Source organism: Pelobates fuscus, chromosome 5 (assembly GCF_036172605.1).
Source record: "Pelobates fuscus isolate aPelFus1 chromosome 5, aPelFus1.pri, whole genome shotgun sequence".
Lineage (NCBI taxonomy): Eukaryota > Metazoa > Chordata > Amphibia > Anura > Pelobatidae > Pelobates > Pelobates fuscus.
In genome coordinates this window covers 184,162,348-184,185,884 of record NC_086321.1, presented here as the reverse complement: position 1 = coordinate 184,185,884, position 23,537 = coordinate 184,162,348, and the positions used below count along the sequence as shown (strand labels likewise).

Genomic DNA, 23,537 nt, shown 5'->3' with positions numbered 1-23,537 from the left:
CTGAACATGCCAAAGGTACAATCCCCGACTGCAACCACCCACTTGCACACATCCCAGAACCCCAGCACGCCACCCACCTCCACTAACACTGCACCCTCGGAGGTCCCCAGCTGGGCTCCGGCATTTCCTCCCTCTGAACGGAGAAACAAGACGACCCACAGAGGCATCGGCAGCCTGCAACCACCGCCGCACTGGGAGGCAAGCCAGCATGTGGAAGCCGCACTGGGAGGCAAACCAGCATGCGGAAAAGCAAAGGAGCCATCACCCACATCCCTGAAAAGGAGATCCTCACATGCGACTAGAACATGGAAGAGACTCTACCCAACGACTGGCAGCAGACAGGCCTCCCTGATATAACACACCAGCAGCTGCGGAGGACGTCCCTTACTCACCTAACAAAGGACTTTTTCAACCAGAACTGTCCTGTCATTCACCATCTCAACCTCAGGGACTGTGTCATTCACTTACGAGATATGCTGCCTGGGGGTATATTGCACCCAAAAGCTTGCCTATAGATCACATTGTGAATAGGAGCGACCATTTTGTTGACCTTACCAGCCTGTCTTTATATAACTGTCATTAGTTAGAATTGCAAAAGCATGGGTGATCTTTGTTTCAATACTACTACAAATGCTGGACTTGAATTGGCATATTTAACCCATCACATTGAAGCGACTTACCTAGCGACTGACACAATGTCTGATATGTGACCTAACTGCTAAGCGACTGTAGGATATGACTAGTTAGATAGCCTGTTCAAGCGTGATCATGCCTAGGGCCCGAAGCTAAAGCGACAACGATTACTGCACTTACTAACCTTAAACCACTGTTACCAAACGTCTGACTAACTCATCTTAGACAGCCAGCATGTACCTAGCCTGTTTTATCATATATTGTTTTAAAAATATGTGCAAATCTTCTAAATGCTTAACGACGGATACAACTTTTGTATGTTTATATTACCTAGGAATGCTGTTGTGGCATTGCAGTCAAGTGAATGTTATACATGCACATCAAAAATAAAGAATAAAAAAAATAAATAAATAAATAAATAATTTAAAAACATTATATGCACTGTAACGGATCACCTGGCACCCCGACTTGGTACCTCCGTTAATGGATGCTCCTAGTGCTTCCTGAGGACTCCAAGCACTCTGGCAGACACCACAATCACCGAATCCGAGAAACATATGAACCTTCTCAAGCCTCTGAATGCTGTAGACCATTGAATAGGAACCATACGAATAGGCTTGTACTCCTAGCAGTCAACTGGAACAGCATACAATAAATCCTTCCCCCAATAATGAGACGACACATCACTTTGAGGGTAAAACAGGAACTCTGGACTGGCTCATCCAGCCTGGCTTTTATTTCCAACTCACACATACAGGCCACACCCAGGGGGAGGCATAAAAGAACCAATGACATAGATGTTACCTCCCACACATCCCCTCCCCTTAGTGTGACACATAATCCCATTATGCATACAGTGTAACATATACTTTTACACAACTTTCATAACTTTAAAACCATACATCACATTCACATAAAAATACATATCCACAATCAATCCATTCAGGGGAACAACATATTAAAAAATGGCATGAATCCGAGCAGGGGTTAAAAAGTTACTAAAAGTATCTTTTGTTCCTTTCTGGCTGGCAGAAAAACATCCCCACAATGCACCCTGGTTTCCTCCCTTCTGCCCTGGAGTTAATTGGAGAAGTAATCCAATTACCCAGGACTAAAGGCAGACTCTATTAACCACATGGTTGCAAAACAACATAAAACACTTTAAAATACATAAAGTCACATTTACACATAACACACAGACATTTCACCTATCCCCAGATAGCTGGGATCTGCACGCACAAAACTACCGAATAGCGCGCAGATCCTACTCACACAGTACAATTGCCATGGAGCTAAAGTCTTTCCCATAGTCTTTCATTATATAGATAGGCTCCATGGTATGGCTATCTGGGGTATCACATTCCCATAAAGTCTGGTCCATAGTCCAAAGGCAAGAGGCGGGCAAGCAGCCCCCTCCAAGGACACGTGGCGAGTTCGGTTTCGCCACACTTCTCCCCTTTACCCCCCAGACTAACAGGGTATCTGACCTCCTGCCGGTCCGTGCCCTGGTTAGTCCAGCAACCCACCCATGAAGCACAAACAGCAGTACCTCCCACCCACAATAACTGGTTACTACACCTGGGTAGAGGAGAACTTTGTCCAGGTCCAGGTGCCTCACCACGGCTGTGTGGGGGACTGGTAGTCTGCCTTGGTGGGTTGCTGAGTGGGCAGAGACCAGCGGTACTCTGCCCTGGTGCCAGCGCTACCACTGAAGTAGCCTGATTGGAGCCTGGTTGTGGGAGGGGGAGACCGACCGTCTCTCCTCTGGGTACACAGCTCTGCTGCTGGAGACAGACTGTCTCCCCTTTGGCTAAACAGCCCTGTCGTGGGGGGGCAGGACCGACCGTCCCTACCCCCTGTGCTGGAAGTGCAGAGACCACTGTCCCATCTGCACAGGTGTGGGGCTTACAGTCTCCCCCTGGTACATTAAGCTGCCGCTGGGGAGAGGTGGTAACCAGCTCCTCTCCCATTAGAACACTCTGCCGCTGGGGAATGGAGACTGGGCTCTCTATTCCCTGTACATTAATGATCCGCCGCTGGGGAGAGATGGTAACAATCTCCTCTCCCATACATACTTCCCGTCTCTGCGGAGGGAGACCGACTGTCTCTCCTCCCAGCACAGAGTCCTGCTGAGGGGGAAAGGGGGCTGGGCTCTCCATTCCCTGCTGGATACTCTGCCGCTGGGGAATGGAGACTGGGCTCCCAATTCCCAACAAATCACACTGCCGCTGGGGAGGGAGGACGGCCCCTTCAGCTCCCTGTAAATTGGGCGCAGAGACCACGGTCCCATCTGCGCTGGTGTGGGGCTTACTGTCTCCCCTTGGTGTGCTAAGCTGCCGCTGGGGAGAGGGGGTAACAAACTCCTCTCCCTTACACACTTTCAGCCGCTGGGGAGCAGGGCTGACCCTCTGTACTCCCTGTAGGCAGGGCGCAGAGACCACGGTCCCATCTGCGCTGGTGAGGGGCTTACTGTCTCCCCTTGGTGAGCTGTGCTGCCGCTGGGGAGAGGGAATAACAAACTCCTCTCCCTTACACACCTTCAACCGCTGGGGAGAGGGGATAACAGGCTCCTCTCCCTGCACCGTAGACTGCCGCTGGGGAGCAAGAACGGCACCTTCAGCTCCCTGTAACGCACACTGCCGCTGGGGATCTGGGCCGACTGCCCAGCATCCCTGTAGGGCCGGTAGAGAGACCGCAGTCCCATCTCCACCTGCCATCTGTGAGTCTTCCCAGGACCAATCCGTGAGGCCTCTCAACATTTGTGAGTAAGGGCCACCTGCTTCCCCACCTGGCAACTCTGGCTGCTGCTGGGGATCTGGGCCGGCTGCCCAGCATCCCGGTGGAGAGACCTTGGTCCCATCTCTACCTGCCTGTTGTGGTTCCTCACAGGACCAGTCTATGAGGACCCCCACTTCGGGTTCTTCCCGCCGCCTCAGGGAAAGACGGCTAACCTCCTCGGATGCAGCCTCTACTCGGCTGCTGTAACGCTCCTGCTGCTGAGCATACTTCCTCTCTTTCGCCAACCGGAATTCTCGGTCCAGCCTTGTGTTTCGCTCGGCCATGACCTGGTTCCAGATCACCCGGCGTGTCTCCATGGGTATATCATCCCCATACTCGGCCACTCGCTGCCTCACCTCGGCCAGCCAATCATCTCCAGAGCCAGAACCTTCCATACTAGTCTGCTCCCAGGGGCGCTGCACGAGTGCTAGCGTTGCCCTCAATTTGTAAATCCAAACAGTGTCTCTGAGCTGCTTTACCTCGCACTAGGACGCCATCCCACCGCTTGCCACCAATGTAACGGATCGCCTGGCACCCCGACCGGGTACCTCCGTTAAAGGATGCTCCTAGTGCTTCCTGAGGACTCCAAGCACTCTGGCAGACACCACAATCACCGAATCCGAGAAACATATGAACCTTCTCAAGCCTCTGAATGCTGTAGACCATTGAATAGGAACCATACGAATAGGCTTGTACTCCTAGCAGTCAACTGGAACAGCATACAATAAATCCTTCCCCCAATAATGAGACGACACATCACTTTGAGGGTAAAACAGGAACTCTGGACTGGCTCATCCAGCCTGGCTTTTATTTCCAACTCACACATACAGGCCACACCCAGGGGGAGGCATAAAAGAACCAATGACATAGATGTTACCTCCCACACATCCCCTCCCCTTAGTGTGACACATAATCCCATTATGCATACAGTGTAACATATACTTTTACACAACTTTCATAACTTTAAAACCATACATCACATTCACATAAAAATACATATCCACAATCAATCCATTCAGGGGAACAACATATTAAAAAATGGCATGAATCCGAGCAGGGGTTAAAAAGTTACTAAAAGTATCTTTTGTTCCTTTCTGGCTGGCAGAAAAACATCCCCACAATGCACCCTGGTTTCCTCCCTTCTGCCCTGGAGTTAATTGGAGAAGTAATCCAATTACCCAGGACTAAAGGCAGACTCCATTAACCACATGGTTGCAAAACAACATAAAACACTTTAAAATACATAAAGTCACATTTACACATAACACACAGACATTTCACCTATCCCCAGATAGCTGGGATCTGCACGCACAAAACTACCGAATAGCGCGCAGATCCTACTCACACAGTACAATTGCCATGGAGCTAAAGTCTTTCCCATAGTCTTTCATTATATAGATAGGCTCCATGGTATGGCTATCTGGGGTATCACATTCCCATAAAGTCTGGTCCATAGTCCAAAGGCAAGAGGCGGGCAAGCAGCCCCCTCCAAGGACACGTGGCGAGTTCGGTTTCGCCACATGCACACACTGCATTCATTGTATACACACACTACGCAAATACACACTGCATTCATTATATACACACAAACACACGCACTGCCTTCATTATATGCACACACTGCATTCATTATATACACACACTACGCAAACACACTGCATTCATTATATACACACTACACAAACACACACACTGCATTCATTATATACACACACTGTAAATAAATATTCAATTAATGTAATTTTATTGGGATCTAATTTTATTTAGAAATGTACCAGTAGCTGCTGCATTTCCACCCTAGGCTTATACTCAAGTCAATAAGGTTTCCCAGTTTTTTGTGCTAAAATTAGGGGCCTCGGCTTATATACGGGTCGACTTATACTCGAGTATATACGCTACCTTTTCCTATTGTTTCCACTTCTCTTCCACGCTCAGAATCTGTTCTTTTCTTGGAAATTATTGACTGACTGCTCACAAGAAGATGTCCATCATATGATGATAAAGAAGTATTCTGTTTCTTGAATAGCAAATTCTGCAGTTTCATATTACATGCCCTCTTTTATTGTCATAATGCTACAAGCATTCTACGCTACTGTGGCACTTATGTCTTAAATTGCATAGGCTGCGTATTTGAAAAAAAAAGTTTATAATAAACTGGTAAATACATTTTGTGGATTTTTAAAGTTATTGATGTTCATGTTCCGCGATGGAGAGGTAGCTCTCTAATTAAGCAAGTTAGGTGTCCATCTTAAGGCTCCGCCACACACATACAGTCCCAGACAAAAGCATACACATGGGGGGCGGGGCCGGGCCGCCGAGCCGAGCGGCAGCCATCCATGCCGGCTCCGGCTCTGAGCTGCTTAAATATACCAAAATATTCAAAAATAAGACACCAAAAGCATACCTGGAGTAAGGGAGAGGCACAGGAGCAAAACGCAGGGACACCTGCTAAGCCACAGCCGCGCAACCCGAGTAACCGGAGCAAGCTGAGTCCAGGAGGCCTACACGCACACGGCAACGGCAGGAGCCACGAGACCAGATGGCTGAGAGAGAGAGAGGGGAAACCGGACCCGGCCCCGCTTCCCCCCCCCTCGGGCCGGCGGGGGTGATCCCGGCCCACGAGTCAAATCTCCGGAGACTGGAGGCAGGAGTGCTGCAGAGCGGGGAGCTCACCCCCACGCCAAGATGGCCGCTGAAAGCACACGCCGCAAGGAGGGAAGCGAGGTTGCCTGGACCCCCGGTGTGACAAATCCCACGGCTGGACCCCTCCAGGCGGCTGAATGGACGAAACGGAGCCGGCCTGTACCCCAGGATTTGGTGGTGGTCCAGGGAGGGATGCCCCCAACTTTGCGAGCCCTGTGTCGTTGGGGCGAGCTGGACCCCCGGCGGACCGGTAGCCGGGGAGGCGAACACCGGCGACAAGTGTGAGACCGGAGAAGGGTGAGGCACCTAGGGGCTGGAGCTCCGACGGGGAACTGTGGGAGTTGGGGAGGTGCAGGGGACAAGGGGCCGAGGACTTTTCAGGGGTGGGAGTCTGCCGGACTACCGACATCCCTGAGTGCCCACAGCACTGCAGTGCACCCGATTACACGGCCGGAGCAGGCCTGGAGGGGGAAAAGAGGGGGACAGATGCACCGGGGGTGCTAGAGAGACCTTGCACTGACCGGCCAACTGGATAAATAGGGGCACACCTGACATCAGCATTCCAGAGGCCACAGTAGAGAGCAGCCTGCACCGCTACAACCTATCCTGCCAGGCACTACTTTGCCACCTCCAGCGGAGAGGCTCAATTAATGCCGCTATACAGCTCTACTTCACATGAGCACTGTCCCAAGCAAAGGATAAATAAATCAACGAAGGACTGACAAGGCTAATGGGACTGTTTCTTGATACTCCGTTTGTGAACCCGTTCTCTCTGCAATTTTTGTTTTTTAGTTTTTACTTGCTTTGCTTATTTGAAATCAGCTAGTTATGGTCAAGCTAGCTCAAAATGCCAAAGGAATTCATAGTATTCCCATAGTATTAGCGATTAAGGATATATAGGCATATGTTACCCAGCATATCAGAGTTTTAATAGACTAAGTGATATTGACACATCTAATTTGAAGTGTGTATATACTTACTGAACTTGCGCAGGGTAGCGCAGCGAGGACATGACGTTATGTTTTTAAATGACTACCATAAGCTCCACATGTTTCCTATTGCCTATCTACCTGCCTGAATACTACATTGTATATGCTATGCTATACCTAAGAAACCACACGTGCACGGACCAACCAATGCAAAACACATACACAAATCAGCACACAAAGCACTCGCACAAACCAGTACACAAAGCACTCGCACAAACCAGTACACAAAGCACTCGCACAAACCAGTACACAAAGCACTCGCACAAACCAGCGTACACAAAGCACTCGCACAAACCAGCATACACAAAGCACTCGCACAAACCAGCATACACAAAGCACTCGCACAAACCAGCAAACACAAAGCACTCGCACAAACCAGCAAACACAAAGCACTCGCACAAACCAGCAAACACGAAGCACTCGCACAAACCAGCAAACACACAGCACTCGCTCCAACCAGCTAACACACAGCACTCGCTCAAACCAGCTAACACAAAACACTTGCACAAACCAGCTGACATAAAGCATTCGCTCAAACCAGCTATACAGGATATGACAAATCCGCTTCTGCGTAAGCGACGAAATGTTTGCACCTTTATTAACCAATGCTTATGCCCCTGCGCGGGCAACTACTTGCTTTATTACAAATCAGATTGCTAAATGCGTTTATATTGTGAAAACAATAAAAATATTCAAAACAAAAGCATACACATGCTCACAGAGACATTCACTAACCAGGATACTTACTCTCAGACACATACTCTCCGGTACATACACAGGTTGACAATGCTAGACACACTGAGGAATACACCAACAACAAGAGACCCTGCACACTGGTTCCACACTACGATCCGGCCATCAAACCAAGAGGTGCTCCATACCAAAATGGATACTGCAACTCCAGACAATTCCTGAAAGAAGATGAGTATAGGCAACACTCCTGGATACTGATGGTGCAAGCTTTATTCAAGTTACCCCACTAAACTAATGCGACACTCCGAAGTACACACAGCCAAAAACACATTGTGACTATATGTTGGTATATGTCAATGTGTGCATCAGTGTGTTTGTGTATGGATATGCGTGTATCAGAGTGTGTATATGTGTTCATATAAATCAGTGTGTATATCTGTGTCTATAACTACAATGTGAAGTTATTGTATAGGCAATGCTAAGGTAAAGGGGCAACATAAATAATATTTATAATGTACATACACATTCATTACATGGCGTAACACATATAAAAAACATATAGGCTAATCTATATGTGAAAGGATTATAGAATATGGGTGGAAAATGCCTATCATACCGTTTTCTTATCTAACTTTATTATTTGATAAACTATTTATTTTTTTTAAGTGTTTTTAATTTTTCTTTCCAATAACCCCTTTACACATGCACTTATGTATACACAACTGTCAGGCTGTGCAACAATACTCCACAATAACTGCAAATTAAATGTGTTTGTCGCAAATTAGAGGGACACTACAGCCACCAAAACAACTTTAGCTTAATGAAGTGTTATGGTGTACAGATCATGCTCCTGTAGTCTCACTGCTCAATTCTCTGCCATTTATGAGTTCAATCACTTTGTTTATGCAGCCCTAGTCACATATCTGTGCAAGTGACTTCACAGCCTATCTAAACACTTCCTATAAAGAGAGAACTAATTTTTAAACTTCCAAATTGCACATTCTGTTTACTTTAGAAATCATTATCGCCTGACCTACAGGAGCCTCCTGTGTGTGTGATGCAAATTATATTTTTCTCATTTACCTAAATAATTGATGTAAATAACAGTCAGCATAATTCTCATGTTATCAACTATTAAGAGTACAATTCAAATTTAATTGAACAAACCTCCTAATGATAACAGTATTTTTTTTAAACATAAAAAACTTACAATGCACTGTTCCAAATTATTATGCACAGTAAGTTTCAAAACACTTTATAGGTTGTAAAGAACTGAAAATTGTCATTTGTTGTGTTTGCAGCATATTTACTGAAATCAAAAGCTATTTCAATCAAACTTATAACAACATTTTAACTTTTTAAACATTTTAACAGGTCACGTTACATTTTAACATAGGACCCCTTATTTGATAGCAGCTTCACAAGTCTTGCATCCATTGAACTTGTGAGTTTTTGGACAGTTTCTGCTTGAATTTGTTTGCAAGATGTCAGAATAGCCTCCTAGAGCTGCTGTTTGGATGTAAACTGCCTCCCACCCTCATATATCTTTAGCTTGAGGATGTTCCAAAGGTTCTCAATAGGATTGAGGTCAGGGGAGGATGGAGGACACACCATGACTTTCTCTCCTTCTATCCCCATAGCAGCCATTGATGCAGGGGTATTCTTTGCAGCATGAGATGGTGCATTGTCATGCATGAAGATGATTTTATTATAGAAAGCAAAGTTCTTCCTTCTGTACCAGGAAAGAAAGTGGTCAGTCAGAAACTCCACATACTTTGCAGAGGTTATCTTTACACCTTTGGGGACCCAAAAGGGGCTGACCAGCTCTCTTCCCATGATTCCGGCCCAAAACATGACTCCACCACCGCCTTGCTGACGTCGCAGCCTTGTTGGAACAGGGTGGCCGTCCACCAACCATCCACTACTCAATCCATCTGGACCATCCAGGGTTGCACAGCACTCATCAGTGAACAGGACTGTTTGAAAATTAGTCTTCATGTATTTTTCTGCCCAATGCAGCTGTTTCTGCTCGTGAGCATTGGTTAGTGGTGGCCGAATAGAAGGTTTATGCACAGTTGCAAGACTCTGGAGGACTCTACACCTTGATGTCCGTGGGACTCCAAAGGCACCAGCAGCTTCAAATGTCTGTTTGCTGCTATGTAATGGTATTTTAGCAGCTGCTCTCTTAATCCGATGCATGAATCTGGCAGAAATCTTCCTCAATGTGCCTTTATCTGCACGAACCCGTCTGTGCTCTGAATCAGCCACAAATCTCTTAATAGTGCGATGATCACGCTTAAGTTTTCGTGAAATATCTAATGTTTTCATACCTCGTCCAAGGCATTGAACTATTTCACTCTTTTCGGCTGCAGAGAGATCCTTTTTCTTCCCCATATTGCATGAAAATGGTGCTCTGCTTAATAATGTGGAACACCCTCCTTTAATAGTTTTTCCTTAAATTGGGCTCACCTGGCAATCTAATTATCACAGGTGTCAGATGTTGTTTTCAGTGATCAAAAGAGCCCTGAGACACAATGCCATCCATGAGTTAAAGGGACTCTCCAGTGCCGTTTTCCTGGCACTGCAGGTCCCCTCTCTCTCCCACCTCCCATCCCCGGTTGCTGAAGGCGTGAAAACCCCTTCAGTCACTTACCAGAGGCAGCGACATGTCCCACGTCGCTGCTTCTTCCTCCGCCGCTGCTCCTCCCCTTCATTACGTCAGCCGGCGGGGGAGACTGATCCCGCCCACCGGCTGGGCAGACCTAATGCGCATGCATTAAAGGAACACTATAGGGTCAGGTACACAAAAATACTACCATTTAGGTGGCTTGTCCCCTGTTATCCCGCTGAAAGGAAATAAAACTTACCTTATTTCCAGCACCGCACAAGTCCGCCAGCGCTGGCCTGCCCCAAATACACCTCCTTGCTGGCATCACCAGAATTCAGATTTTTAGCCAATACATGGATGGATTGGCTGATATCGGCAAGAAGGCGGGACCAAATGCCGGCTTGGCCAATCAGCAACTCCTCATAAAGATGCATTGAATCAATGCATCTCTATGAGGAAACTTCATCGTCTCCGTGCAGAGCGTGGAGACGCTGAACGGCGGTGCTGCGCCTCAGGAAGCACCTCAAGTGGCCATCCGAGGAGTAGCAGCTGGAGGTATCCCCGGGGGCAATGTAAACATTGCCTATTCTCTAAAAAGACAGTGTTTACTACAAAAAGCCTGAAGGGAATTGTTATACTCTCCAGAACATATACATTAAGCTGTAGTTGTTCTGGTGACTATAGTGTCCCTTTAAAGATATGCAGCATAAATAACGGTTCAGGCACTCCAGGATAACAAAAATAGCAACTTTATTGGGGCAAAAGAAGCAACATTTCGACTGTACCGGGTGTTTATCAAGCTACCATATCAATGCAGAAGTGACATATAAATACAGGGATCATTCACAGGAAACATAATTAAGTGAAAAAACAGTAGTGAAATTACAAATAAATAAGAGTTTAACAAAAACATATATATTAGCCACTCATGGATCTGTATTTAAATGTCACTTCTACATTGATGGAGAAGCTTGATAAAGACTCGGTAGGGTCAAAACGTTGCTGCATTTGCCCCAATAAAGCTGCTATTTTTGTTATCCCGGAGTGCCTGAACCGGTACTAGCTCTCTGAATCAAGGCTGCAAGCCTACCATTCAATATAACTACAGCTCCTTATACACACACACAAAGCAACCCCTATTTCTTTTTCACAAGAGGTGTTAGTGGGGCCTCATGTTTGTGTTTCGCCTAAGGCCTCATCAAGTCTAGAGCAGCCACTGCTTCGATGTTACAGCATGTTTTGAGGACTGGGACATCTGAAGTGTGAGTACTCTAAGGCTAGTTTAATATATAGTAAGGATTGCTTTCAACAAATTGAAAGTTTTCAACAATTAAACTGAAGTGGAAAATCTTCTAAACTGTGGATTGATGAATGCTCATTCTTAGAAATATAACTGCCCTAAAGGGAGGAAATAAGTGTTTCTTTAGCTCTGTAAACATACCTAGGTTTGAGTATTGTATGGGTTTCTATGAATGGTGGAGTTAAATTCTAAAGGAAGAGTCTAGCACCCTACCATCTTAACAATCCACCAGCCACTATAACTTTAACCATTTACCATCACTAATGGTACGGGTGGAGGGGGGAAAAAGACAATACACAAATATATCTATAACATAATCCATACTAGATACGTCTTGATTAAACTCTATTTTCATTGCAGTAAAAATGCAGATATTCATAAATATTTATGAAAAAGATATTTGAAAAAAAAAACCAAAAACCTCAAAAGTGACAGGCCACTATAAATAACAAACAGAAATTCTTAAAGGAACACTACAGTGCAATGTAGTGGTTAGGGTGCAAGGTGTTTCAACCAAAGTAGTCCAAGCGTTTTCTAATGAATTGACTTCTTACGTTTTTTGGACCTTGGACCCGAACACGGATATATCACTGTATGTTCGGGTTGGAGTTCGGTGTTCGGCGATTTAATGATGCGTTTTGAAAGGCTGCAGGGCAGCCAAACAACAAGCGTTTGACTCGTGTGCCCTTAGAAGCCATCACAGCCATGCCTACTAATGGCATGGCTGTGATTGGCCAGTGCAGCATGTGACCCAGCCTCTATATAAGCTGGTTAATTAGTATTATTAAATTATGCTACACCGCGAGTAGGGGCATGTCTATTAAACCGGCTGTGTAATTTGACTCAAAACTCTCTCTCAAACCAATCAGAGTGTTGTTATCAGTCAAATTACACAGCGTGGGAAAATTCCAAGGAACTTTCCCACGCTGTGTAAAAGGTCACAGAGCACTCTGATTGGTGGATTTCAAGCCAACCAATCAGAGTGCTGTGACAGGTAAATGTAGAGACTTACCTGTCAGTCTCTTCATTTACCTGTCAGAGCACTCTGATTGGATGGCTTAAACCCACCAATCAGAGTGCTCTGAGCCTAATTGCAGGGCGGGGCAAGGCTTTATAAGCCTTCCCCCGCCCTGCAGAGCTCAGTCTGCGCGAAGCCCTCCATGGGTGACAATTGATTATTTATTTATTTTTCGCTCATTTTTTTGCGTCGGTTATTATGGATTTTTATTTGGCCTTTTTGGGGGCTGAAAAAAGAAGGGTTTAGAAGAAAGAAGTCATCAAATGGTAAGTCTACTCTTTTTTTTTTTTTTACATGTATTTAGATAAGGGTCCACCCATATTATTTTTAGGATGAGGGGGGTAGGTAGGGGTTATTATTTGGGGGGCTAGGGGGTGACTAGGGATTTGGGGACCCCTAGTCACCTGCAGGGGGTTACATTATTATTTAGGGCCCCCACCCGCCGCTCAGGGGTGGGGGCCGGGGGTGGGAGGACAGTAGGTCCCCCCCCTTATTGTTATTTAGGGCCCCCACCTGCTGCGCAGGGGTGGGAGCCGGGGGGGAGGACATTAGGTCCCCCCCCAATTTTAATTTATGGCCCCCACCCACCACTTAGAGGTGGGGGCCAGGGGGGGAGGACAGTAGGTCCCACCCCTTATTGTTATTTAGGGCCCCCACCTGCCGCTCAGGGGTGGGGGCCAGGGGGGAGGACAATAGGTCCCCCCCTTATTGATATTTAGGGCCCCCCACTGCTCAGGGGTGGGGGCCAGGGGGGAGGACAATAGGTCCCCCCCCTTATTGATATTTAGGGCCCCCACCCACCGCTCCGGGGTGAGAGCCAGGGGGGAGGACATTAGGTCCCCCCCTCCACATTCTTATTTAGCAATAGTTTTTTTTTTTTTTTTTACATTGAGCAGCCACTGGCTGCTTACTGTTTACTAGACACGCCCCTACTCGCGGTATAGTAGGGGCTGAATTTACTAATACTAAGTAATCTTTACTTAGTATTAGTAAATTTGGCAGAAAAAAACTATTTAGGTCTTTCAGCCTTTTGGTAGATAGCTCCCTGATACCGTGGGAATTAGGGTTGTTATCTACTAAGCGGCTGCTTATTTTATGTATTTTATGTTATTTTAAGTGATTTCCCTATCCACATTTGTTTGCAGGGCACTTGTCCTACTCTTACCCCCATTTTACTTCAATTTGCAGCCCTCTAGCCCTTTCCAGGACTTTTTTAGAGCCATTTTTGTGCCTAAAAGTTCGGGTCCCCATTGACTTCAATGGGGTTCGGGGTCGGGGTCAATGGGAAAAAAATCTATGCCAGCCCCATAAGTCACTGCGCCATATATTGTCGCATGTAATATGTAAGGCTATGTCTTGCCACCCCAGATGACTGAGTATTATATATATATATATATATATATATATATATAAATATATATATATATATATATATATATATATATATATATATATATAATATATATTGCTATTTCTAATATAAAATATTGGTGCTTTCAGAGTAAAACGTTTAATTAAACAGTAAGTATACTCACATGCAGACACAGACAATCTCATTGACACACACAAGCTCATTGATACACAATCTAAATATTTACGTAAGCTCATTGACATAAAACACAAGCTAACTTACTAGCAGGCACACACACACATGCAAGCAAGCTCACTCACTAGCAGGCGCGCACACACACACACACACACACACAGCTTAATGTAGTGGTTCTGGTATCTATAGCCTGTCCCTGCAGGCTTTTCAAAGTAAACACTGACTTTTCAGAGAAAAGGCAGTGTTTACATTGCTTCCTAGTGACACCTCTAGTGACAGTCACTCAGACGGTCACTAGAGGTGCTTCCTGTGTCAGTGCTGCACAGTGTGCAGGGCCTACATTCAGGGCCTCCACGCTCAGGAGGAGCTGAACATTCCCCATAGAGATACATTGATTCAATGCATCTCTATGAGGAGATGCTGATTAGAGTAGTGTTTTGCAGCCAATCCTATGGCAAAGCATTGGATTGGCTGAGATCATCAAGCTTGATGATCTCAGCCATAGAGGCAGGGCCAATCGAGGGGAGACCAGCATGGCGTGGGGGGAAAAAAGGTGAGTAAAAACACTATTTTTAAACACATCTGACAGACACCCCCCCCATGATACACACATATACCCCATGACAGACACACACTATTACGCACAGACACCTTGACAGACACACACACATACCATGACAGACACACACACATACACACATCATGACAGACCCACACACATACACTAACACTGACAGACTGACACACATTATTGCTACCTGTGGACGACCGGCGAGGGGGTTGTGCAGGGCAGACAGCTGGGTGTGCTGGAGGCCTCAGCCGGAGCTGTGCTGGCAGCTGCAGATGGAGCTGTGCTGTCTCTGCTCTGCTCCCCAGCATGCAGATTAATGAGACCGGGGCCGGAATAGGACGTCATATTCCAGCCCCGGTATCATTAAGTAGCGTGCGAAGGCGGGGGAGCAGAGCAGAGACAGCACAGCTCCCCCTGCGACCGCCAGCACAGACAGCTTCCCCTGCGGCCACCAGCACCGACAGCACCAGCCACCAGCACCCTGCGGCCACCAGCACACCCAGCTCCGGCCCCAGGTGCCAAAGGTCCACCGGGAAAGTTCACGGTATCCAGGTGGGCCAGTCCGGCCCCGCTTCATACCGGCTTCTCATAGAGCCAGAAGCTAGAGCTCAAATAAAATATAATTTTACTGGTTTTATTTATTTTGCAAATTATTTTTCTATTCACTCTAACACGCTTTTTAGTGAACAGACCTCAAAGTGTTATATATACTTAATTCATACATTTGCCTGCCACTGATGATAATCATCAATGCTGCTGTATATATGTACATAAGACAACTCCAGCCAATATGATTTCCCTATTAGCAGCAGAGTAAGGACCACTGGCACTAAACTCAGACGCTTGTATACAAGACAGAATTATGCGTAACTCTCTGTGTACGTCCTGTATGTACTTCCTGTCTGCCCACACAGCCCTATTTTTGTAAAAACTTTTTCTTTCTGTTCTTTTTTTTTTTTTAGAACACGGGAGAATTTGGCCTGTAGCTAGCATCACATAGAAGTGAATCACGAAAAGTATAACGAATATTAGCAGTAATTTTAAATGACAAACTGGGCTTAAACCATGTGAGAGTTACTTAGTAGACTTTAGACATAGACTTTTTGACGTAATGAATCTCTAGGGGTTTCTCCTGTGTGTAAGAAATTTCATTTTCATTCAGGTTGTCTACTAAAAATGTTTGTAGGGGTTATTCCAACTGGTGGGCTGCTAAACAGAAACTGGCGGCTGCCCAAATGTGGCCCTGTAACTGCAGAGATGTTTTGTGAACTGTGGCGAAACCGACCTCGCCACGTGTCCTTGGAGGGGGCTGATTGCCCGCCTCTTGCCTTTGGACTATGGACCAGACTTTATGGGAATGTGATACCCCAGATAGCCATACCATGGAGCCTATTCATATAATGAAAGACTATGGGAAAGACTTTAGCTCCATGGCAATTGTACTGTGTGAGTAGGATCTGCGCGCTATTCGGTAGTTTTGTGCGCGCAGATCCCAGCTATCTGGGGATAGGTGAAAGGTCTGTGTGTTATGTGTAAATGTGACTTTATGTATTTTAAAGTGTTTTATGTCGTTTTGCAACCATGTGGTTAATGGAGTCTGCCTCTAGTCCTGGATAATTGGATTACTTCTCCAATTAACTCCAGGGCAGAAGGGAGGAAACCAGGGTGCATTGTGGGGATGTTTTTCTGCCAGCCAGGAGGGACAAAAGATACTTTTAGTAACTTTTGAACCCCTGGTCGGATTCATGCCATTTTTTAATATGTTGTTCCCCTGAATGGATTGATTGTGGATATGTATTTTTATGTGAATGTGATGTATGGTTTTAAAGTTATGAAAGTGGTGTAAAAGTATATTTTGAACTGTATGCATAATGGGATTATGTGTCACACTAAGGGGAGGGGATGTGTGGGATGTAACATCTATGTCATTGGTTCTTTTATGCCTCCCCCTGGGTGTGGCCTGTATGTGTGAGTTGGAAATAAAAGCCAGGCTGGGTGAGCCAGTCGAGAGTTCCTGCTTAACCCTCAAAGCGATGTGTCGTCTCGTTCTTTGGGGGAATTGGATTGTATGCTGACTGCCAGGAGTGTAAGCCGATGTCTGCTTTTCTTGTTCAGCTGTTCCAGTTCGGAGTGTTATTTCGTATCCAGTTCGGGAGTTTGGTGTTCTGCAGTAGCTGTGCCTGTCTCTAGGAAAGGGGATTATCGCCTAAACGGATTTTAACCCCTTGTCTGATGAAACGGTCCGTTACATGAACCTATGTATTATTATTATTATTGCCATTCATATAGTGCCAACAGATTCCGTAGCGCTTTACAATATTACGAGAGGGGGATTTAATTATAAATAGGACAATGACAAGAAAACTTACACAAACAAGCTTACAGTCTATAGGGCGATAAAGGAGCCCACAAATAACTCTTTTTTAGAGACTTAAAAAATTCACATCAGTGCAATGCTTCATGTGCATAAGACAGAAATGGAAAAATTCCATAAATGTTGAAATAGATCAGTGATTAAAACAAAGACTTCTTAAAAAGTGGCAAAATACCCTAGTTAAAAGAACACATTTATCAGCATGCCTTACTCACTGCTAAAGTTTCTGCCATTTAAGAGTTAATTTTGTTTATGCGTCTTTAGTTACACCTCCCCTACCTGTGACTCAAACAGCCTCCATGGAAAAACAGGTTTTATTTTCAATCAGATCTTACAGCACAGTGTGTGTAATTCAGAAAGAAGTCCCTTCTCCCAAGCTTTGTTAATAAAACTGTAATCATTAAGCGAGCAGGAGAAAATCAATTCTCAATGAAACACACTGCAGCGTTAAGGGAAGCTAAAACATTTAGCTTTTTCAGGAAGTGTGTAAGGAGACTGTGTGAGTCACATGCAGGTGTGACTGGGGCTGCATAAACGTAGACATTGCTGTTTTTACAAATAAAAAAAAAAAGAAAACAACTGGACCACTGCAGCCATGCCACTTCAGTGAAATTAAGTAGTCTTGGTGACTCTAGTGGTCTCTTAAGCTAAAGATGTTTTGGGGCTTAGAGTGTCCTTTCAATATAATCTTTATTTTTACCCCAATTCAAATATATATATATATAATTGATTTTTTTTTAGGGCCTACCTAACCCATTCCCTCTTTCTGACAACCATTTTTATGGACCTACAGTTGGTTTGTTAGAAATTGATTATTACAAAAAAATGTATACAATGGATTTAAAAAAAAGAGATGGTAGATTATAATAAAGATTATATTACGGTTTTCAAAAAAATGTTGATAACAATTTTCTTTTTAACAGGTTATCTAGTTTCAAAAATATTCATACGCATTGTGGGCATTTTGAGTTGCATTACTGAAAATAAACTTTAAAAAAAATCACAGATTAACAAACTTGATTTAAGAAAAAATTCTACTTTTTTTCCGTTTTGTTTTCCATGTTTTTTCATGCTTAATAGTGATTTCAGAATATATGTGTGCCTGGTAACAAACAATATAGTTTATGCAGACACTTTTTGCAAACACAACTTAACCCCTTAAGGACCGGACTGTTTTTGCGATGTTGTACATTTGCGACCAGGCATCTTTTTACACTTTTGTGGTGTTTGTGTTTAGCTGTAATTTTCCGCTCTCTCATTTACTATTCCCATACAAATTATATATTGTTTTTTTCAGGACAAAAGGGGCTTTCTTTACATACCATTATTTATATAATCTCATGTAATTTATTTTTTTTAAAATGAAAAAATATGATGAAAAATTGAAAAAAATACATGTTTTTTGACTTTTATGTGAAAAATCTTTTACTCATCTACAAAAGCGAATGAAAAAAACTGCTAAATAGATTCAAAATTTTGTCCTGGGTTTAAAAATACCCAGTGTTTACATGCTTTTTGCTATTTTTTTGCATGTTATAGGGCTATAAGTACAAGTAGGATATTGCGGTTTCAAAACATACATTTTAAAAATGTATCAATAGTGACATTGTAACACAATTATCTGTCATAAATCGCTGAATAACACCCCACATGTACATATTTTTTTTAAAGTAGACAACCCAGGGTATTCAATATGGGGTATGTCCAGACTTTTTTAGTAGCCACTTAGTCGCAAACACTGGCCAAAGTTAGCGTTCATATTTGTTTGTGTGTGAAAAAAGTAAAAAACTAAATTGAACGCTAATTTTGGCCAGTGTTTGTGACTAAGTGGTTACTGAAAAAGACTGGACATACCCCATTTGCAATACCTTGGGTTGTCTTCTTTTGCAAATGGTATGCCATCATGGGGGTAATTCTCATTCCTGGGCTACCATACGCTCTCAAAGGCAACGTAACCAACCTGGCCATTTTCAATGTAAAAATATTTGACCCATATATTTGACCCTGTAACTTTCAAAAACGCTATAAAACCTGTACATGGGGGGTACTGTTATACTCAGGAGACTTTGCTGAACACAAATATTAGTGTTTCAAAACTGGAATATGTATTACAACAATTATATCATCAGTAAAAGTGCTGTTTGTGTGTGAAAAATGCAAAAAAAGTCACTTTCACTGACAATATCATCGCTGTGATATGCTTTACTGTTTTGAATCACTAATATTTGTGTTCAGCAAAGTCTCCCGAGTAAAACAGTACCCCCCATGTACAGGTTTTAGGGTGTCGTAGAACGTTACAGGGTAAAATACAGTGATAGCAAATTAAATTATCTGGACTTTCGGCCTGGGTTGGCAGGCAGGTCCCTTAAATTGCAATCAATAAAATAACTTAATTATGTAAAAATATTACATAAATATGCACGTAGAATTTAAATATATATGCATATTTATATATTTGAAGTCTACGTGTATATTTATATAATTATTTATGTAATTTTGTCTATGGACATATGAATAGTTCGTATTCTTTTTATTTATTTATATATACATAGATATATATACAATTTCATTCTAAGTGTATTTTGATATACATATATATATATATTAATATCAAAATACAGTTAGAATAAAATTTCGTATAGATATATAATTTTTTTTACATTTTTATTATTATTTTTACATGTTTAATTTAATTTAAATTACTTTTTATTTGTATTTTATAATAATATATATATATATACAATATATATATAGTTATTATATATATTATAAATATACGTGTGTAATTTAATTATAAGTGTATTTTTATATTAATATATGTACATATTAATATAAAAATACACTAAGTATGACATTATATATATGATATATAGACATATATTATATAGGTATAATATATGTCTATATATCATATATATATATACACATATATAATAATATTTTTTTTTATTAACATGTACCTTTATTTTTATTTCTGATTTTACACATGCAGGGAGACTGCCTGTCAGCACAGACAGTCCCCCTGCAGGCAGACACATGGACACCTATTGTGACCATTTGGTCGCCCTGTTGGGCGATCACATGGCCACAGGGGTCCTAAACCGCCATGGGGAGACTGTCTGGGCTGCAGGCAGTCTCCCCACAACGGGAGCACCGCCGATCGCCGCCGGGGGAACGACGGCGATCGGGTAAGTACATCTTAAATTTAGGACGGTTCAGGACCGTCGTCGGTCGGCAATGGAAAAATGCCGATGACGGTCCTGAACCGTCCTGCGTCCTTAAGGGGTTAAAGGATCACTATAGTCACCAGAACAACAACTACAGCTTAATGTATTTGTTCTGGTGAGTGAAATCAGTCCCTGCAGGCTTTTTGCTGCAAACACTGCCTTTTAACGGAAAAGGCAGTGTTTACATTGCTGCCTAGCATGACGTGGAGAGGCTGAACTTTCCCCATAGAGATGCATTGTATGTAAAAATCACACACACACAAACACACACACACACTTATATATATATATATATATATATATAGCTTGGTCTTCTCTGCCTCCATGCTGTTCAAACTGTTGTCTCCACTCACATGGTCAGATAAAAGAGTCCAGGGGTGAACTTCTTTGCGTATCTGCTCCATACAGCTATACTAGAACATTGTGTAAGAAGTGACCAGTTGGGTAGGTTGGGTTTAGGTCCAATCTGCTTTAGAGACAGGATGGCTTTGAAAAACAAATGCGTGCATGTTTACATCTAGATGTTAATTACTCTGACATTCTGATCTCCAGATAACATGTTTGAAAAACTGGTTGGCAGGAAGACTGCTGGAAGGATGTCAGCTGTTGTTGTTTAAACTGAGTGCTATAAAACACAACTGAAAGCTTTGATAATGATCGCACTGTTATCAAGTAGATGATCCCAAGTTGTGAAACCAGTCACATACACAGAAAGTTATATACAATATCGCAGCGTCTTGCGTATCAATTTCTTGCAAGCCTTGTCATTTCAGACAGATTGCACTAGGAGTTTGCTTTGTTGTATAAACGTTGATTAACATCTCAGACATTGTATGTAGTCAGTTCAACTGTGATTATTGTAACATTGGATTCAATGTGCTATAATGTATCAGTTGCCATAAGCAAGTCTAATTTTAAAACGAGTCTGCCTCACATCAGAACAGAACTCTGATCCAGTTGCCATAATCAAGATTGCCTTCTGAAGAACATTATCAACATTTAATTCTCCACATTTGCCCTCCTACTTCCATACGCTCATAACCACACTCTCCTGTGAACCCAAACACCTGTTTCATGCTTTTAACTCTCGTCTTTGCCCTGTTGTGCCTTCTCCTAACTTGACCACCACAAACTTTGCAACTTACGTCACTGAGAATAGTTCTACAATCAGGGAAGAAATCTCTCACCTCTCTCCATCTCCTACCAATTTTTCCCCCATCCACATTCCCTCGGCTGTCCTATGCTCATTTGCACCCGCTACAGCAGAAGAGGCTTCTGCTCTGCTCCTGTCCTCCCGCCCCACCACCTGTTCCCTCGATTCTGTTTCCTTGTATCTCATCCGCATTTTGTCTCCTACTCTTGTTCTGCCTCTCACTAAAATTTCCAATCTCTCCCTCTCCTCTGGCATATTTCCTCTACCCTTCAAACATGCAACCGAAACCCAATTCTGAAAAGCCCAACCTTGACCCTAATTTCCAGTCCAACTACTGCCCTATCTTGCTACTGCCGTTTGCCTCCAAGTTCCTTGAAAGAGTTGTGTATGAGAGATTGACAGGCTTCCTCGAAGCCAACTCTCTGCTTGACCTGATTCAATCTGGGTTCTGCGCTTGTCACTCTGTTAAAACAGCTGTGACCAAAGTATCCAATGATCTTATCATTGCAAAATCTCGTGGCCACTACACTATCCTAATTCTCCTTGACCTTTCTTCTGCTTTTTACACTGTTGATCATCAACTGCTTCTTCTCATCCTCTGTAATCTCGGACTACAAGATATTGCTCTCTGCTGGTGCTCATCCGACCTCTCCCAACGCTAAATCTGTGTTTTTTTCTTTGGCTCTGTATTTTCTCCCTAATCCTTCTCTGTTAGTGTTCCTCAAGGGTCGGTCCTTGGTCCACAATTGTTCTCAATTTATACTGCCTCCCTAGGTAAACTCATCAGCTACTTCGGCTTCCAGTATCATTTCTATGCTGATGACATGCAAATTTACCTGTCCTCCCCTGATTTCTCACCACTCCTCTTGACTTGTGTCTCTGGCTGCCTCTCTGCCATTTCCAACTGGATGGCTGCTCATTTCCTTAAACTTAACCTGTCTAAAAGAGAACTTCTGGTCTTCCCTCCCTCACATGTTGCTACTCCCTTGTCTGTTTTCCTCCAAGTTAATGGCACTACCATCAGCTCTACATCACAGGCTCGCTGCCTAGGTGTTCTCTTTGACTCTGACCTCTCTTTCACTCCTCATGTCCAATCAATCGCCAAATCCTGCCACTTCCATCTCACAAATGCACTTTTTGTATCACACAGCTTTGTTACAATGCTGCCACCCATCCCACATGTTCCCTATTAAGGGTTAATAAATATTTAGGGGTGTATATAAAAAATACCCCTTTGTGTCTCATTCGAGATATCTTTGCCAGAAGCTCAAGGAAGCAAGATGAATGGTTAGAGTTAGGACCCACCTAAGAGGTCTGCCTTGACGTGACAGGTGGGCATACCCTTTCATGGCCACTGGAGGTAACATTTGTTTTAAAATACATAGGGATGTGGAAAAAGAGCGCAGGTAACTTTTTTCTTTGTTTTTTACTATATGTATTTTGGCTGATGTGTACTCTGGTCGTTGCTGCCGCCCAGGAGTAATGGGAGTTTGAGCGCAGGACTTGTTTCTTTGTAAAAGTTGATACCTGATGACATTGTATTACAAAAAAAAAGTAAACCTGAGATCAAGAAAAGTAAAAAAAAAAACGGGGACACTCTAAAACAAACAAACAAACAAACAAACAAACAAAAAATAGTCTGACCTCACCAGGGTAATGCCAAAATAAATACATAAAAATATTCTTCTTTATGTATTTTGAACAAAACACAATCATAAACAGCATCAGGGGAAATAGTAGGACAGACCAGTCTGACACGTTTCATGTAAAAGCATGCGACTTGAAACGCGTCAGACGGGTCATTTCATAGTGTCGGTTTCCCACAACTCCCAGTTAAGTCACTAAGCTAATACTCTTTACAGAAGAATGCAAACACAAGTTATACTAACACAATGTATAAATAGCATGTATTTCACTGCCTTCAGCACAAGATCATTTAGGTTCTATGTAACTGACAACAAACTGTCCTTCGCGTCTGAAAAAAACAACATTTCACAGCACCTC

The 23,537-nt window shown here is 43.5% G+C and overlaps 1 protein-coding gene across 1 annotated transcript in view; it reads right to left on the bottom strand.

The window, feature by feature from the left end:
• Window positions 1-23,537, bottom strand: part of SDR39U1 (short chain dehydrogenase/reductase family 39U member 1) — a 204,426-nt gene that overhangs the window by 123,382 nt on the left and 57,507 nt on the right. The gene's annotated exons all lie outside the window — the stretch shown is intronic.